At 39.1% G+C, this 20,394-nt stretch overlaps 1 long non-coding RNA gene across 2 annotated transcripts; it reads right to left on the bottom strand.

Moving 5' to 3' along the window:
* Positions 1–703: 703 nt before the first annotated feature.
* On the bottom strand, positions 704–20,324 carry LOC121246859. Of its 2 annotated transcripts, XR_005937174.1 has the most exons (4): positions 20,090–20,324; positions 14,166–14,168; positions 8,557–8,563; positions 704–718 (listed from the first exon to the last, which is right to left on the bottom strand). It is a non-coding gene; the product is annotated as an uncharacterized LOC121246859 (long non-coding RNA). The 2 variants fall into 2 exon arrangements; XR_005937173.1 differs by lacking the exons at positions 704–718; positions 8,557–8,563 and adding an exon at positions 5,179–5,191.
* Between the last annotated feature and the right edge of the window lie 70 nt (positions 20,325–20,394).

The raw sequence follows: 20,394 nt of genomic DNA, 5'->3' as shown, positions 1-20,394 counted from the left end.
TAACCATGATCAATCATAAAGGAATCAAACCGCTTATACCATTGCCTTGGCGACTGCTTCAAACCATATAAAGACTTCTTCAATCTGCACACATGATCTTCCTTGTTTTCAACAATGAATCCCTCTGGCTGATGCATGTAAATGGTTTCTTCAAGTTCACCATGTAAGAACGCTGTTTTAACATCAAGTTGTTGTAGCTCTAAGTCATACAATGCTACTAAAGCTAGTAGCAATCTGATCGAACTGTGTTTCACCACTGGAGAGAAGACTTCAGTGAAGTCGATGCCTTCTCTCTGACTGAAGCCCTTAGCAACTAAGCGTGCCTTGTACCTTGCATCTGTATCACCCTGGATTCCCTCTTTTCTTTTGAAAACCCATTTGCAGCCAACAGTCTTTACCTTCTTTGGCAACAGAACCAAATCCCATGTTTGGTTTTTGTGAAGAGACTCAATCTCTTCAGTCATAGCTGCTCACCACTGTGCAGATTCTACGCTCTTGACAGCTTCTGAATAACTGGAAGGTTCCTGACCAACTATATTCTCTGCCGTAGTAAGAGCATACATAACCATATCTGCATGAGCATACCTCTGAAGTGGTCTGATCTGCCTCCTCTGTCTACCAGTCGCTATACTGTAGTCTTGCTCACCTTGTGCGCCGCTACTTGAATCGGAATCATGCTCATCTTCAATAGCATGATCTTGGGCGCCGTTGGGCAGCCCTTGTGATGCTTCCACCTGAAACTCCACCTGCTTTCTAACATCCTGTTCTTGTCCTGTAGACTCAGAATTCTCCTTCCTCGGACTAAGCATGGACTTTTCATCAAAAGTGACATCCCTACTGATTACAAACTTGGGTGATTTAGGATCTGTACACCACAACCTGAATCCCTTCACCCCACTGGCATATCCAATGAATATGCCCTTCTTTGCCCTTGGCTCAAGTTTTCCATCATTAACATGAAAATATGCAGGACAACAAAAAATTTTCAAATTTGAATAATCAGTAGGAGTATCAGACCATACCTCATTCGGAGTCTTCAAACCAATCGCTGTGGCTGGAGAGCGATTGATCAAGTAACAGGCCGTGTTGATTGCTTCGGCCCAGAAATCCTTAGCCAAGCCTGCATTAGAAAGCATGCTGCGAGCTCTCTCCAAAAGGGTCCTGTTCATCCGTTCAGCTACCCCGTTTTGCTGTGGAGTATGTCTAACTGTACGATGTCTGGCAATACCCTCATTTCTGCAGAATTCATCAAACTCACCTCCGCAGAACTCCATACCATTGTCAGTGCGAAGTCGCTTGATTTTCTTGCCCGTCTGATTTTCAATCAAAGCTTTCCACTGTTTGAAGTTGACAAATACATCACTCTTCTGCTTCAAAAAGTAGACCCAAACCTTCCGAGAGAAATCATCAATGAATGTAAGCAAGTATTGAGCTCCACCTTTTGACGGGACGGAAGATGGGCCCCAAAGATCAGAATGAATGTAGTCCACAGAACTTTTGGTTCTGTGAACCCCTGTAGAGAACTGAACCCTGCACTGTTTTCCAAACACACAGTGCTCACAGAAATCCAGTTTCCCTATCTTCTGATTACATAACAAACCCTGCTTACTCAGAATTGACATTCCCTTTTCACTCATATGACCCAAACGCATATGCCACAAACGAGTGACATCTGAATCTGGATCATCTGACACTGACACTGCAGCTGCACCTGTCACTGTAGAGCCCTGAAGGAAATAAAGACCATTTGTCTTATCTCCTTTCATCACAACCATAGAGCCCTTACTGACTCTGATAGCTCCACCTTCACCAGTGTACTTATAGTCCAGAGAATCAAGAGTACCCAAAGAAATGAGATTCTTTTTCAACTCTGGAATATGTCGAACATTAGACAATGTCCGGACAATTCCATCAAACATCTTGATTTTGACTGAACCAATTCCAGCAATTTTACAACCCATATCATTCCCTAACAAAACAGAACCTCCGTTGACTGATTCATAGTTAGTGAACCAGTCCCTCTTGGGACACATATGGAAAGTGCAAGCTGAGTCCAAGACCCACTTGTCACTAAAGCGACTATTGGAGTCGCTTATTGCTAGAACAAGATCTAGGTCGTTAGACCTATCATCAGCAACACTAACGGCATTAGATGAACTAGTGTCGTCCTCCCTGTTTTTCAATTTTGGACACTCGTTCTTGTAGTGACCAAACTTATGGCAGTAATGACATTTGACGTTTTTCTTACTAAACGTTGTTTGTGAACTGCCCCTGGATTTCCCCTTATTCTTCTCTGAACCCCTATCATTCGATCTACCCCTGCTTGAGGACCCTTAACAAACAAGCCACTAGCTTGTTCATTAGTGTTCTTCACACTCAATTTATTCCTCAACTCCTTAGAATTCAAAGCAGACTTTACATCTACCAAGGAAATTGTATTTCTACCATACAACATGGAATTTACAAAGTTCTCAAAAGATGTGGGTAATGAACATAAAATAATTAACGCTTGATCTTCTTCTTCAAGCTTAATATCTATGTTCCTCAGATCCATAATGATTTTATTAAATTCATCTAGGTGTTCAGAAATAAGAGTACCTTCCTTCATTTTGAGAGTGTATAACCGTTGTTTCAAATACAACCGGTTAGTGAGAGATCTCTTCATGTACAGATTCTCAAGTGCCGACCAGAGACCAGTTGCAGTCTCCTCATCAGCAACCTCTCTTAAAACTCCATCAGATAGTGACAAAAGAATAGTACTGTGTACCTTTTCTTCTTCTTCTTTCGAAGGAGCCGGAGAATCTTCAGATACCGAGACTTCTAATACTTTTGACAAGCCCTGTTGTCGCAGTAAAGCCTTCATCTTGATGCGCCATAGACTGAAACTGTTCTGACCGTCAAATTTCTCCACTTCGAACTTAGCCATAGCCATCCCTCCAGATCCTGAGCCAAGCTCTGATACCAGTTTGTTGGGAATAAGTGAAGCTAGGACTAACGCGAAGTATAGTAGCGGAACTAAAAAACGAAAGAAATTGATGACAATCACACAGAATGAACACCAAGAATTAAGTGGTTCGACTCAAAACGAGCCTACGTCCACTGGTGGGGTCGGTATCGAAGATTTCACTATCAACAGAGATGGAGTACAAATCAATACAACAAAACTTCACAAGGAAGTTATCTCTCAAAACTCTCTCTAGACTTCTCTCTCAAGAAAACACTAAAAAACAACTCAAATGAATTCTGAAGAAGTAAATCAAATGAGAGGCGCCGTTTGATATTTATAGGAAAAGTGAGAATTCACTTTTGTGAACATTGGCTCGAGCGAACGTCGAGCGAGTGTCGAGCGAACGTAGATATTCTGCACTTCGCTCAAGCCAACAGTTGTGCGAGAGTCGAGCGAAGCTCTCTGCCTGAACTCGCTCGAGCTGGGTGTCGAGCGAGTGTCGAGCGAAGCTCTCTGACTTGGATATTGCTTGAGCTGAATGTCGAGCGAAGCTCTCTGTCTGAATTCGCTCGAGCTGAATATCGAGCGAATGTTGAGCGAAGCTCTCTGTCTGACTTCGCTCGAGCTGAGTGAACCTCCGCTCGAGCGAACCTACGACACTTGCACTGTTCAATCAGAATTCAAGCCACCTCATAACAGACAACCTCGAGCAGTTCATGCAGTGAGCAATGTTCCATGGCGAGCAACGTCCCTTGGAGAGCACATTTCCACTATTACAAATCCACTCTCGCCGTGAAGGTTCAAACCAATGTTGCAGCCTAGCTCCACTACCGTGAAGGCCTCCGCCACCTTTTGGTTGTTCCAGGTCGCAACAGTCATCTACCATGCCCCTCCATTGCTAACTCCTCCTCCATCGGAAGGAGTCCCAAGTGCAGCAACCGTACTCCAAGGTGTTCCTTGGGTCATTTGGCTTCTTTATGGGCTTTTGAAGTCAAACCGCAACTTCATAAGGTAGAACTTCCTACTTGTTCTGGAGAGGCTTCTCATGCGATGCAAATTTTGTTAGAGAATGAAATACAGCTCCCAAGTGGTACTGAGCTTGGGCATGTTGACAAAATGGTCGTCTGGGAGAGCTAATGCAATGATTGACATCATGAATGACGCTTTGTCCTTAGTGCTCCAAATAAATGAAGCTGACCACATCGATGTTTTGAATAAGTGTGATAAACCATTCTCTCAGTTGTGTCTGAGAGTTCTGTCGACAACTACATTGCCACATGGAGACGCTGGTAACCACTACATACTAGACACACAGTGGAGAGCCAAATTGCTCTAGCAAGTTCAAACAATTCGCATCCAAAACGAGAGCCAAGGGCAAATAAATGACAAAGAGGATGCACTATAATGATAAAGTCCCACCTAGCAAAAAGATGGAAGTCATCCACATAGCTTGGAGCATTAGCCGTAGAGTCATTCTCAAACACCACACAAACACCTCAGCTTCTTATTTCCATCGAAACAGAGGCACATGCCAAGCGATGACAACACTCATTCCGGATAACCAGCGTCCCATGAGCAACCAAGTCTCCCCGAGCAACAACGCTTGCCCAAATTTAGAACACCATTCCCAAGGCAATGGTAATGCTTGCCCCAAGAAATTAAAGGACCATGTAGCCCTTTAGCCTTACCAGAATGCCTCAGGCTCCAACTGACCACCACTGGAATTGAATACTCACTAGGACATCATGCCACTTGGATCAGGTTTGCGAACCTCAAACTTGTGATTTGGATAATCTAATATTGCCTATTTGGTTTTTTTTTTAGCGCAGTCGAGCTCTGTCTCCTACCATAGAAGCACGGTCAAGTCAACCTCCCGCCAAAGTCAATGCTTCGCGCTCACACGCATAAGTTGACGGTCTGCACTCTCACCCATCAGTAGATGCTCTTCACTCGCACTCGTAAGCTGATGCTCTGCGCTCGCATCCATAAGCGAATGCCTAGCACGGTCGAATCCATCTCTAGCCTAGCTCTCAAAGATGTGTGCCTCCACTCGCATCATAAGAACGATCAAGGCATTCTCCACCCAAACACAAGCCGGGTGTCTCCACTTGCTCCTTATGTGCGGTTGAGGCATCCTCCCGCTAAAACATAAGTCGAGTACCTTAACTCGCACCTCTTGCCAAACACAAGCTGAGTGTATTAACTTGCCACAACTGCTGCCAACAGGGAACGAGCCTTTGAGCTCTACAATCGCTTCACGTGGGTTACCTTTGAGAACTAGTCGACAAGTTCGACAACTGCCTAGGATGGACCCAGGAGGTTAACAGGCTCCCTGACCACTTAGAGCGGCTTACAACAAACAAACTCTAACCTTAAATACCAAAATGGTCATGCCAACAGAAAATTGCATCAAGAGGCAAAAAATCTACTACTACAAACAATAGCAAAAAATAATCATGAAAATTGCACTTTGCTAATGATAAATAGTCTCATGCAACCAATCAGACAAACATTCATACAAACAAATTCCAAACCGAGTTCTACACTCGCATCTAACGCGGTCAAGTCCATCTCCCGCCTATCTCTCCAAGCTGAGCTTCGCGCTCAGAGTTCTTCACTGCTTAGCACAAACAAACAAAAAACAAAGACCAAATTTCAAAGTTTATTTTTATGTATATTATTGATTTGAAGATTCTTAAGGCCTTCTTGTTGAGTAAATCAACCTTAAGAATCACAGACAACTGTTGATATAAAGTTAACTGGGTCCAACCCATTGAAAACCTATCACTAATAATAATAAGGAAAAAGATAAAACCAAAAGATAAGGCAAGTAAGAGATAAACCGAAATAAGTTGACTCAGACTTCTAAAAGGAAATGATATCTAACGCAAATAGAACACAATCACTCTAAGGAAAGAAATAAAACTCTATAAAAAGAGGAGATTTCTACGATGGAGGGGGTTCGACGACTTCTCTACACACAGACTCCACCACACATAATGACTTCGAAGGATCTTCTCTCAAGAGAGTCACCATTTTCAACCTTCTGAAATCCTAAATTTCTCTATTGTATTGAGAGATATATGAGATCATTAGAGATATGTAAAATCATCTATCACATTGAATTTTGCCCCAAACAACTTGTGGACATAGGCATTACGCTGAACCACGTAAATCTCTTTGTCTCTCTTTATTTATTTTTCTTTGCTATTTATTATTTATTTCACGGATGATCGCAAAGAACACGTATCAAAGTTCAAATCACCATTGTGAACCGATGATGATCATTTCCCCCCTTCGGGCCTTTTGTACAGATTTTTGACATCAACAAAAACATAATCACAAAGATCTTTTCTTGGTTTTTAATTAATTAAGGAAATTTTTATACAACATTATCATCCTAATATATAAGATATAGCAAATTTATCATCATTGGATGATCTTTTATTGGATAAATCTTTATCATCTAATAGTAATAAATGCACCACATTTTATAAATAAGATAAAAGTGATATGAGAATGTGATGTATAACATTACTTATTAATAAATTTTTTTTTTTATTGAAAGGCATTAAGAAAATTCCTTGATCTTGAAGATCAATTGAATCATTAAGGTTGTCAAATTTGGGGGTATGATTTGAATCGATCCTCGCCACGAGGCAAGCTTTTGAAACAGAAAGACTCTTTCTAGTTCCCATGAATACGGCATGAGTGATGAGTCTACGGGGTAGAGACTTGGATGTCTTTAATATTAATTTAAAAAGGTAATAATTATTTTCTGAATACTGAAAGGCTTACAATCCAATCACATTTTATTTATAATTTTTATTAAAATAATATTATTTAAATATTTAAAAGCATTAAATTAAAATAAAAGTCAAACTAAAATTTTAAAAAATATATCAGTTTAATCCATAATTATAAATAAATTGTTAATAAATATTTTTCTTATTTTCTGGACCACCAAACTTTTTTGTATGACAATTAATTAACGATGTAACAATTGATGATGTAACATACTGCCGATCGAAAGTGGGTAATCCTTTTTTTAACGTTGTCAAATCTGGAACCAGCAATACTGTTCCTGGCTCGTCTCCTGAAGTAACCTCTCGTCTGTGTGCTGATTGCGTTGTTGATTTGGATAGTGTGAATTACAGTGAAATAATTTGAATTAAGGTACTTTTAAAATTTTGAAATAATGATCTCTTTAAATTTATTTTTCTTAAAATTGTAAAGACATTCTCAACATGATTGAATGTTACTTGCTAATAGGAGTGTAACTGGTCTGATCCGGTCCGGTTTTTGATAAAATTTAGGACCAAACCGGTATGTACCGGTTTTGTATTTTTTAAAACCGATTATGCACCGGTTACCCTCCTAAACCGGTATCTCCGATTTTACCGGTTTCCAATCCGGTCCGGTCCGGTTTTCTGGTTTTTTAAAATGTAAGTTTATCATTAAAAAATAAAAATCTGTTAATAAAAAAAACCTACTTCAAAAAATCTATTCTTATTACAAAATCTGCACTACTAAAAAAATATGTTTTAGTAAAAAAATATGTTTTAGTAAAGTATAGTTATATATTAGTAAAAAAAAGCTGTTTTAGTAAAAAAATCTGTTTTAGACTATATAATAGTATTACTATTATACTATTAGTATAGTTATATATTAATATTAGTTATAAACTTATATATTAGTATAGCTATATAATATATTAGACTATATAATAGTATTAATATTATACTATTAGTATAGTTATATATTAGTATTAGTCATAAACTTATATATTAGTATAGTTATATAATATATTAGACACTATATAATATAATTTAATATATATTTTTTATGTTTAAAGAATATGATCAATTAAATTTTCATCTTTAAGATTAAACTTTTATTTTATAAATTATAATAACATTATCTTATATATAATTATATTAATAACATATAATCAAACAAATTACAAATGTTCATATTTAAGATTAACATTTTATGTTATAATTTATAAATTATAATATGAAATTATTTCATATATGATATATAATTATATATATTATATATAAAAATTTCACATATAATTATATATTATATATATAACTTATATATAAAATATTAATTTTTATGTTTTTATATTTTTTTTCTCCAACTGGTCCGGTCCGGTTTCGGAAATCGTAGAATCGGAACCGGACCGATTCCGACCAGTTTGCATAATTTAAAAACCGGTTCCGGATCAGACCGATTCAAAACCGGTTCAACCGATCCGATCTGGTCTGATTTTCCGATTTAAATTTACACCCTTACTTGCCAACATGCAATGCTGACCGTTAAAGAGATGTCCTGCTACTTTGCAAAGGGAGGCAAGTCAAACAAAGCAGCTCATTTGGTAACACGGTCATCCGTCCAACGTCTATCAATCGGTCTTTCCCTTTTCAATCGCTTTAATATAATTTTAATTTTAAAATTTAAAAAAATTATATATTTTTATGTTTTATTCTAAATCTTGAAAAAACTGTAATAACTAAATAAAGAAGTTGAATATTTGAAATTAAGAAGTATTTTGTACCAAAGTGATGTTTGAGAATAAAATATCTAAAAATATATGAGAATACTTGAGTTCTCAAACAGTCAAATGCACCCTAAAATTCTGTTTCCTTGGAAATTATATATTGCAATTAGAATTAGAACCCGCCAACTGCCTTAAGGCCTGATTTGTATAGTGAGTTAAAATGATATGAAATAAAAGTTGAATAAAATATTATTAAAATATTATCTTTTAATATTATTTTTGTTTGGAAATTGAAAATGTTGAATTGTTGATTGTATTTTGTTTGAAAGTTTGAAAAAATTCTAATGATTGGATGAGATGAGTTCAGACAATTTCACTATCCAAACCAAGCCTTATCACCTCATATTCATGAACCAAATATTTAATTAACTTGTTGTAGAAGATTGTTGTAGAAGATTGAAAGGATACCTTGTGAACTTGTTTGAATTCCTATTCGCTATAAATTTGAATTTGTAAAAATTATATTTTATTGTTAAATTATCATTAATATTAATTTTGCAGTATAGTCCTTATTTATTAAAATTGTCGGTAAGCCTCCTAATTCAGAACATAAGTTGTAGTATTTTACTCGCTTGTTCAAATTCATTAGGATGGACCGAAAATTAAGTATTGTTGCATAATCTTAATGTTTTAGTTTTAAAGGATGGTACGGGTTGAAAAAGTAATAAGTGATAGATTGAGGGCATAAGTTTAATTCCAATAAAATTTGAATACTATATCTCTCTGCATCCCATGATTTACGAACCAATATAATATCCCACAAATCAAGCAAACGCAACAAGGAAGGAGTACTAGTAAAAGGAAATCCAGTCTCTGCATTGACCACCGAATAACACAAGATTTGAAGTAATATTTGACAGCAAATCATTCATCAATTAATGAATATCTTTCTTGCCCAAAATTGTACATAGTTCATGAGTATAAAAATTAGATGACAAGCATGTAAAACAAAGCAGTGAAATAATAATATTTTCATACCTCTGTTATTCTCTTTATGGTATTAGAGTATGGCCAACGTCTCCATGGCTTCCTCAAACAACTACGACAATCCTTCAAGAATTTCAAATACTAATGCCCACCCTATCATCTCTACACCTTCCTCCTTCACTACCCCATCCCAATCCATTCTTGTCAAGCTTGGTCGGGATAATTTTCTTCTGTTGAAGGTTGTTTCGGTTCCCTACTTACGTGGTCAACACATATTTTGCTTTGTAGATGATTCCATACCACCTCGACGACAATTCAATTATTCTTCCATGTCTGACAATGGTGAAATTTTCAACATCCCCAATCTAGCCTATCATCATTGGATTCAACAAGACCAAGCCCTACTCAACACCCTCATGCCCTCCCTTATTGAAGGAGTACTCACCCAAATGTTGGCTACTCAACCTCTAGACAGGTCTAGCTTGCCTTCTAGAAAATGTATACGTCTCAATATCGAGCTCGGATACTTCAAGTTCATACACAACTAGCCACCTTGTGAAAATCAAATTCTATTGTATTTGAATATTTTCAGCATGTTAAGAGCCTCAATGATACTCTCACCACAGCTGAACATCCCTCACCGAGGATAAAGTCTTTTCTTTCCTTCTTGCAAGACTCGGATCTAACTATGATCCCTTTGTGACTTTTGTCACCACTCGACTTGATCCTTTGAGTCTAGAGGAATTATTTAGCCATCTCCTTACTCACGAGATGCGCATTGAGCAACAAAATCAGGCTGTCAACCTCCCTCACTCCTCTGTAAATCTTGCATCTAAGCATTCTAATTATTGAGGAAGAACTCTACGGAATGACTCTGCCAACTCCAACAAGTCTCGCCAAAAAGGAGTAGGACATGGTGGCTATGAAGGAAATAATTCACATGGTGGACAACAATCAAGTTCATCCCGACCCTTATGTCAAGTTTGTGGAAAATTCGGTCATACCACACTTAAGTGCTATCATAGTTTTGATCTAGCATTTTAAAGTGGAAACTCTACCACCAATTCTGTTGCGTTGACAGCAACTTCGACTTCTCAGAAAGACGTTGATTAGCATCCAAACACTGGCGCCACCCATCATTTTAGAGTCGACATGAATAATATTTCTATGAGGAATGCGAAATACTCTAGCACAGATCACATTCAAGTTGGTAATGGTACAAATTTACGCATAACTCACATTGGCTCTTCCCAACTTCATGCCTTAAATAATTCCTTTCTACTTAAAAATCTCTTGCTTGTTCCTACTATTTGCAAAAATTTATTGTCAGTTCAACAATTTTCTCTTGAAGGTAATGTCTTTTGAACTTCATGCAAATTTTGTTATCATCAAGGATTTCAACTCGGGGAAGCTTCTTCATTGTGGACCTCTACATAATGGTCTCTTCTCCATGACTTCTTCTACTCACTCTTTCTCTCCATCTGCTTTTGTTGGCTTTCGTGTGTCTCTTAAAAATTGGCATAAAAGGCTTGGTCATCCTACTTTTCAGACTGTCCCCAAGATCGTCTACTAGTGTCCTCCAGTAAAAGGCTTCCAATTTGTTCTGACTGTTAAAAGGCCAAAAGTCGTTGTTTACGATTCTTGCCTTCTGAGTCTCAGTCTAAAGGCCCTTTAGATTTAATTTTCTTTGATGTGTGGGGATCTCTTCTATTGTTTCCTTAAGGGGGCATCATTAATATCTTGTTTTTATTGATGATTTTAGCAAATATATTTTGTTTTATCCTCTCACTTTAAAATTCAATGTTGAGGCTACATTTCATCACTTACAAGCTCTTGTTGAAATTCAATTTAACCGTAAGATCAAAGCCATCCAAAGTGATTGGGGTGTTGAATACCATCACTTGAACAACTTTTTAAAGAACACCAGTATTCACCAATGTATCACTTGTCCCCATACCTATCAACAAAATGGGTCCGTTGAGAGGCGTCACCGACACATCGTTGAAATGGGTCTCACTTTCTTGCTCAATCCTCATTGCCCCACACATGTTGGGAATAGGTTTTCCAAATTGCATGTTATCTCATAAATCAACTACCTACCTCGGTGTTACATAATAAGTGTCCCTATGAAATTATCTTTAGAAAACACCCTAACTATCAATTCTTAAGAGTTTTTGGTTATGCGTGTTGGCCATATCTTTGTCCCTATAATAATCATAAACTTGATTTTCACTTTAAAAAATGTGTTTTCTTGGGATACAGTCTAAATCACCATGGGTATCGGTGTCTTGATCCTTCCACGGGACGTCTTTACATCTCCCACCATGTTATATTTGATGAAAATAATTTTCCATTCACCTCCATGCCTTTATCCCCTTCCATACCTTACCATCAAGCTAAACCCCATTCCGAGAGGATGATTTTCCTCTTTTGCAGGTTGATGCACCAAAGTCAACTTCAATGCACGTTGTGGCACCTATTCCTCAAGTCCAAAGTGAAATTGACATGTCAACTCCAATTACTTGTGATGCTTCAGCGGTGCCACACACCTCCACCACTTCCTCATTGCCAACTTCTACTTCAATGCCTAATGACACGTGTGGTTCTCCACCAACTACATCGTCCATGGTGCTTCTTACTGATAGCTGTAATGATGCTCCTTCTTCAGACACCACTCATTCACGTGCCAATAAACATGCTCAGCTTGATGTTAAACAAAGTACTTGCAAATAAGGCTAAAGAAAGTTTTGCCCCTCATCATTTCTTATAATCAAAGTGCCTTCATCCCAAACAGACTTCTCACTAATAATGTGATGGTTGCTTTTGAATTACTTCATTCAATGAGGACTAGACAAAAAGGTAAAAATGGGAGCATGGGCTTGTCCAAGGCATATGACAGAATTGAGTAAATTTTTCTAAAAGCCATTATGAGAAAACTGGGGTTTGCATAGAGGTGGATAAGGCTGGTGATGGAATGTGTTGAAATTGTTCACTATGTTGTTCTTGTTAATGGTCAAGCAGGTGAAAAAATATTCCCTTCCAAGTCCCACCGGAGGTCACCACCTAGGACGCCGATGATTTCTACCGCCACAAGAGCGGCCCCCGTCCACGAAGGTAGTACGCTCCGTGTGCTGGGGATACGCACGGTGATCTCTTCACCGACTGCCTATGGACTCCATAGTCCTCCAACAGCCACCTCCCTATCGACGTTTTAGTTGTCAGCATAGTGGTCCTTGACCATAGAAAATGCCAATGGGGAACCTCCCTACCGGTCATTCCTCCTCAACCACGGGATGAGCAACATGGCCTCACTTGCTCGACCACCTATGACGGGTCCTCCTTCCTCGACCACTGGTTTAATTGACCATGCACATCAGCCAATATCCTTCTCGACCGCACACGTCTCGACCACCCTAGTAGCAAGATATGCCTTGCCCATCTCTGTCCCGACCTTGCTGTCTTGCCCATATGCATCTCGGCTCGGCCAATGCAGCCAAGACCATCCTTTCTCAACAAACACAGCCAACGCCATCTTGTCTCGGCCATTGCATTAGCATCACAAACTACATCATGGCTACATGCAAGCGACCACCTAGACCACATGAACTGGCAGCTGCACCATCCCAGCTAACTCCTCACCACCCTGCCATGTATCCTATCGGGCATCTCAACCATACTCAAGTGAGCAGTCAATGCCATGCAAGTGGTCAACATGTCTCAGCCATGCAGTCCAACATACACCTCAGACACATGCATCTCAGCCTGAGCTTGGGGTTGCTCGACCACCGCTCTCCTCGGCCAGAGTGGGTCACTTGGCCATGGGTCTTCTATCTACAGAAGCCAACCAGGGGAGTTCCTCGACCACACAGGTTTGTTGGCCAACAACCCTTCAACGACGGGGTTACTCAGAACCAAGGCCTTTGGCCGCCGCAACTTGCACGACCCATAAGTTCCTCAACCTCGCGACTTCCCCCATTACTGAAGTATTCAAAGGCAGACAACTCCCCCAGCGTAAAAAGAGAGAGAGACAGAGAGACAGAGAAAAGAAGAGTAAGAAAGAGAAGAAACAACAAAAAGATGCGGGCAACTTCAGTCAAGAAAAATCGACTACAGCGGTTAAAACACCCCAATTTGTCTCCCTAAAACATTATGTGCATTTTATTTTTACTAACATAATTGATTCTTGTGGCACGAAACACAGGCTACATAGCCCCACTTAGGCATAGTTCAGACTTCTCAATATGTTTTCATTGGAATAAATTTCTTGACACTAACATGAGTGCGGTTACCCTGGACCTCCATCATCGTCGAAACATTGATAGTCACGGGCCTCGTTAGCACACCTCAAACCTTCACCACACTCCAACAGGATGATTTAGGTGCTCAAATTTCACACTTGTGATTGGGAATTATCTACGCTAACCGGTCTGGCTTCTGTAGAATATTCAAGTGCCTCGACCTCCACTCGACTTCTCTCACTTCTACGAGGGCCAACAAGACGAGTCCAGTCTTATGAACTACTTAACCTCCGCTCAACTTTCCTCACTTCTACGAGGGGCAACAAGGCAAGTCCAGTTTTATAAACTGCTCGACCTCCTCGACATTCCCTCACTTCTACAAGGGTCAACGAGGTGAGTTCAGTCTTACGAACTGCTTGACCTCCTCAACATTCCCTCACTTCTACGAGGGTCAAAAAGGCGAGTTCGGTCTTACGAACTGTTCGACCTTCTCAACATCAACAAGGCGAGTCCAGTCTTACGAACTGCTCGACCTTCCCTCACTTCTTCGAGGGTCAACGAGACGAATCTAGTCTTACGAGTTGCTCGACCTCCGCCATGTCAACAAGGCGGGTCCAGTCTTACGCATTGCCCGACGTTACTCATGGGATGACATATCCACCAGCAAACGCCGGGTGTTCGCGCTCCTACCATAACTGCTACCAGTAAGTTACCTTCGAAAATGAGCCTTCAGAGTTAAAGTGTCTCCGAGCTCAGAAACCGCCTAAGGTAGGCCCAGGGGGTTGACGAGCTCCCAGACCATTTTGCATGGGTTACTATAAATAAACTCTAACATTGACGGTAAAATGGAAACGTTAACAACAATTCACATTGGAAAAGACAAATTCACCAACACCATTGAAAACAAAAACATCAGATGAATATACGCTTTTCTACAATAACAGATGTTCAGACAGACGCACCCTGAAAACCCTAGTATACCATGACCAAAACTCGGGTTTCAAAACCGGGCTGAAACCTTGACTAGTTAGCTCGGGTCAAACTCGAGCCTGAACCTAGATTGCATCCCTTTGTTTTTTTAATCAAAGCCTACATGTTATAAATATTTTTTCATGAAAAAATATTGATGCAACATTCAAACTCTATTTATTTAATTTTTTTAATCAAAACCTACATGTTCCTTGATCACCAATAAAATGCATGTAATTTTCTTTGTTTCAGTGCAGTTTCAATCACACCCATCTGATACATTCATTTTCCTTTACAAGGTCAAAGTCCAAGAGTTGGAAAAATTGTGACCACCTTGAAGTTGGAAAGCATTGGCTATACGGTAAAGTGTATTCAATATCTGTATGTAGTCCTAAAATGAGTCTTCCTTTTGGGTTGGAAGTGAAAATGATATATAGACGTGAGTGCAAAAAAAAAAACCATAATATGCATTTTCCTTTTAAGTTTTTGTCCATTTAGTTGCTAGAAATGAACAAAAAAAAATCAAAACATTCAAACCAGGGGAAAAAAATGGGGTACTGGGTCCTAGACAAGGTGTACCCAGGTTTTTCTATGCGGGTACCACCCAGATTTATTTCAAACTCGGGCAGGAAAAAACATGGCCAGGAGGAACAGGCCTAAACAAGGCTAGTCCAATCTTACGAACTACTCGACCTCCCTCACAGCAACAAGGCGAGTCCAGTCTTATGAATTGTTGAACCTCCCTCATGTCTACGAGGGCTAATGAGGCAGGTCTAATCTTTCGACTGCCCATCTTTTCACCACTTTCATAACGAGCTAATAGGTGGGAAAGGTCAAGGACTACCTAGCTTGCTAGGCGCCCAAATAGGCGAGCAAGTCACTTGACTGCCCGTCCACCCCTTCATTTGCACCTTACATGGTCAAGTACATCTCTTGTTGAAGTCAAGTTCCATGCTCGCACCTTACACAGTCGAGTTCATCTCCTGCTGAAGCCGAGCTCCATGCTCGTACCTTATGCGGTCGAGCCTATCTCTCTCCTAGTCTCGTGCTTGGAAATCTTTATCGCTTAAACGCAAATAAAATAGAAAATCAGGGACCCACTCCCGAGGTTTATTTTTCTACAGATTTATATGGACTAACTTTGTTGCATATTTTATCTTAAAGATTCTCAAGACTTTCTTTAGGAGTGAATTGGCCTTAAGAATCGCAAGCAACTAGAGGAGATAAAATATCTTAAGCCCATAATGGGTTTCCAAAGCCCAGCCCAAATTGGGGGGGTCTCATCAGGAGGGAAAAAAGAGAGAAGGGAGGAGAGGACAAAAGACTAATGAAAGAAAATGTGCTAGGAGGGAAAAGAGGAGAGGTAACATAAAGGAGAGGAGTGACGTAAAGAGGAAAAGAGGGCAAAGAATAAGGGGGCTTCTTCTAGACAACTGGAGGTGGGGACCGCTACTTCAACCTCTCCTTTAGCTTTTTCAACCTCAGAACTAAAGTACCAATGACAAGGCCACCTTTAGAAGATAGGTCTTCAATCTCCATTATAGTGTGAGGATAAGAGACTATGAGAGATTGTAAAATAAGTATATTATGCCGAACCCCATAGGCCTTATGGCGAACCACATAAATTTGTGTATCTCATCTCTTTATTTTTTCTGCATTTATTTATTGTTCACTGCTATAGATGTACGCACGGACTCCGTACAGCCGTACTGGATTACTGACGTTCAAACCATACCGATCAAGGCCTAAACTGCCATAGCGGGTCGGGAATGACTATTTCTCCTCTTTCGACTTATTGTGCTATTTTTAAGCATTAACACTACTCATCATCCCACCCCACACACCTTACATATTTTAAAATTGTTTTGTTTTATTTATTATTTATTATATTTTATTTTTACTAAACTAATTGAGTTGTTCTACTAATATTCATATATCACATACTTATTATGAGAAAAAAAAAATTAAAAGAGATGTAGTATAAGATGCTAAATAAAATTATTCATATTATTAAATAGCTAGGTGTTGCCTATGACCGAGAAAAGAAAAGCAAGTAGCCTATCATGATGGACCTCACCATGAAGGGACAACTTAAATTTGTTTTTTTTCAAATCTATGGTGATAAATGATGGTCTTTAATTTCTTGTTACTATTTTAAATAATGGAAATTGGACTTTTATATACATACATACATATATGTGTATGTATGTATGTATAAATAACTAATTCTAATAATTCTAATAATCAAGTTGTAAATTGATTACCATGTATAATCAGATTACTCTCCCCTCTCCCCTCAGAAACTCTTATCTTCTTAATGTTAATATCTTCTACTCTAAGGCCCCTAAAGTTTCCAACACCATGACCACATCAACTGAGTTGGTTTTATTTTTTTATTTTTTTTCAAAACGCATCGTTAGACTCCTCCCCACGTTTTCCTCATTCTCCACGTTACCTCCATTCGAATTTTTGTTTCTCCTCCCACGTTCTCCCTCCTCGCTTCAGATTCGCAAAAGTTCTCATTGGCACCAACATTCTCATCAACCAAAGAGGATACCAATTCATTTGGCTCACTTTTAGAATATGGCTCGAAGATTATACCGTTCATAGAGCTTGGGTTGAGATTAAATCCAGAGGCCCCTTTCTTGGAATTTTGAGAGATCCCATCTGATACATCAAAAAAATCTACAGGGCCAACGACACCATCACCACCAAATGTTTGCGCTTCTCCACCAGTAAGAGATGTATCAGCAACCTTTGGCTTTTCCTATAGTCAGACTTAAAGTTTGACGATGCACATTCTTTGAAATCTCAACATTATCAATAAAATGAAGAAACCAAATCAAACTAACTCACCAACTTATATATACTTTGATCCAGTTTCTGGAAATGCATCCTGAAATTCCCAAAAATTCTCAACATAATCAGCTTTTTTATTAGGTTTCGATGAGGTCATCCCACTCGCAGTATCATTGACCTTGCTTTGGGAGAATAAACCTACGATAAAACCATCTTATTTAGTCATATGGCTTGAGTTAAAATCAAACCCAAAACCCCATTCACCACTGCTATTGGAAGTTCCATTTGACGGGGGAAAGGGCTTCAGCAGAGGGATTTTCGTTTTTGGGTCCTCTTAGTGCACGCTTCGAGGAGTATCGACGGAAGAGAAAACCATGATCTGCTTTTGTGAGGGGGGGGGGAGAGAGAGAGATTTGCAGAGGGAGGGGGAGAAGAAGCTCTGGATCATTTTGAAAAGGGCAATGCTACTTTGTCGCCCAGATTTACTGTTGGGCGTGCCGTCCAGTCGTTTTTTTTTTTTTTTTTTTGCTTTTTTTTTTTTATTTTTTAATATATTTAAATATTTTTAAAAAATAAAAAAAAATATATCAATACACTTAAAAACACTTTTTTAATTATTAAATAAAAAAAAATTTGCCAAACAGTCAAAAAGAGCGGTCAAGTTGGGACGGCATATTAGTATTTTTCTTTTGAAAATAAACCCAATTTACTACATTATTAGTATGTAGTCTTGGAGAGTAGACCGACCTTAAAGCAGGATTTCTCTTTAGTAAAAGTTTAGGGCGGCATCTTTTTGATAAGTTGCTTAACTCAAATAAAAATATATAAAAAGAAAATGAAAAGAAAAACTCAGAAAAAAAAAACTGAGAAAAAAAAAATCAAACGAAAAACAAAGTTGGCTTCCAGCTCAGGCTCTCTGGATGGATTCATAGAATAGTACTCAAAAACTAACAAAAAAAAAAAAAAAAAGGTGATAATTAATATTGCACAATAGACCATTGCCTTGTAGCAGTTTTATAGGACCACTTGATCAGGCAGCGCTTCCAGGCCAGTGACGTTCGGTGATTAAAATTAAAAGGTCTGGATTTTCTACGACCTTTTAATTGTCAAAGGTTGGATTGGTTTGAATTTGTAAGAACAGGTTTGGATAGTGAGTTAATATGAGATGAGGTAAATTAAGATAAAAGTTAAAAAAAAATGTTTTGAACACTGCTTCGATCGAGGTATTGAAACGAAAAATTTCGATATCAATACCGTTTCGAAATAGCCTATATATGAATAAGTTATATATATATAAATTATATTTCAAAATAATAGTTTATATATATAAATTATATATATATATAAATTATAAATAGTCTGGTCTAAATCGGGAGTCTAAAAATGAGCCTGCAGTTTGAAGAAATGAACAAAAAAAAAAAGTAAAGGTCAAAATCTGTATATCGGCCGAAATCCAATATATCGGCCGGTACCTGCCGATACGGCTGAAACTCTTACCGGTACAAAACAATATACTTCTCTATACCGGCCGGCACTGTATATTTTGACTTTACCAGCTGATTTGAAACGAAATTCAAAATATTAGTTAAAAGTTGAATAAAATATTGTTAGAATATTATTTTTTAATATTATTATTATTATTTTGAGATTTGAGAAAGCTAACTTATTTATTATATTTTTTGTGAGAATTTGAAAATTTTGTATTAATTAGATGAGATGTATGTTGTAATAAATATCTTTGATCTAGCATATGAGGAGAAAGTCTTTGGAATTGTAAGGTCTATTAACGTGGTTAGTTTGGAGTTGAAAATTCCTGAAAAGGACAAATTCCTGAAAAAGACCATGAAAACTCTGGTTTTTAATAGAAGAGCCTGACTGGAAATTGCTGGCATAGGTGGTTCCTACTTCCTATGTACACTGATGCACATCCTTGCTAATTATGCAATGAACACTAACAACTCAACACTCTTTCGTCTTTCCAGCCCACTTGCAAATGTGCAGGTGGGAAATGGATTTATTATTTCTCATGAATCTGTCTGGGAGGGGCTCACATCTGATTAGCTAGTTGATGAGGTAATAGCTTACCAAAGCGATGATTAGTAGTTGGTCCGAGAGGATGATCAGCCACACTGGGACTGAGACACAGCTCAGACTCCTACGGGAGGCAGCAGTGGGGAATTTTCCGCAATGGGCGAAAGCCTAACGGAGCAATGCCGCGTGGAGGTAGAAGGCCTACGGGTCTTGAACTTCTTTTCCCGGAAAAGAAGCAATGACGGTATCTGAGGAATAAGCATCGGCTACCTCTGTGCCAGCAGCCGCGGTAATACAGAGGATGCAAGCGTTCTCCGGAATGATTGGGCGTAAAGTGTCTTTAGGTGGCTTTTTAAGTCCGCCGTCAAATCCCAGGGCTCAACCCCGGACAGGCAGTGGAAACTACAAAGCTAGAGTACGTTAGGGGCAGAGGGAATTTCCGGTGGAGCGGTTAAATGTGTAGAGATCGGAAAGAACACCAACGGCGAAAGCACTCTACTGGGCCGACACTGACACTGAGAGACGAAAGCTAGGGGAGCGAATGGGATTAGATACCCCAGTAATCCTAGCTGTAAACGATGGATACTAGGCGCTGTGCGTATCAACCCGTACAGTGCTGTAGCTAACGCGTTAAGTATCCCGCCTGGGGAGTATGTTCGCAAGAATGAAACTCAAAGGAATTGACGGGGGCCCACACAAGCGGTGGAGCATGTGGTTTAATTCGATGCAAAGCGAAGAACCTTACCAGGGCTTGACATGCCGCGAATCCTCTTGAAAGAGAGGGGTGCCTTCGGGAATGTGGACGCAGGTGGTGCATGGCTGTCGTCAGCTCGTGCCGTAAGGTGTTGGGTTAAGTCTCGCAACGAGCGCAACCCTCGTGTTTAGTTGCCACCGTTGAGTTTGGAACCCTGAGTAGA

This window comes from Juglans microcarpa x Juglans regia, chromosome 1S (assembly GCF_004785595.1).
Source record: "Juglans microcarpa x Juglans regia isolate MS1-56 chromosome 1S, Jm3101_v1.0, whole genome shotgun sequence".
Classification (NCBI taxonomy): Eukaryota; Viridiplantae; Streptophyta; class Magnoliopsida; order Fagales; family Juglandaceae; genus Juglans; species Juglans microcarpa x Juglans regia.
This window is presented reverse-complemented; position numbering and strand designations above follow the sequence as displayed.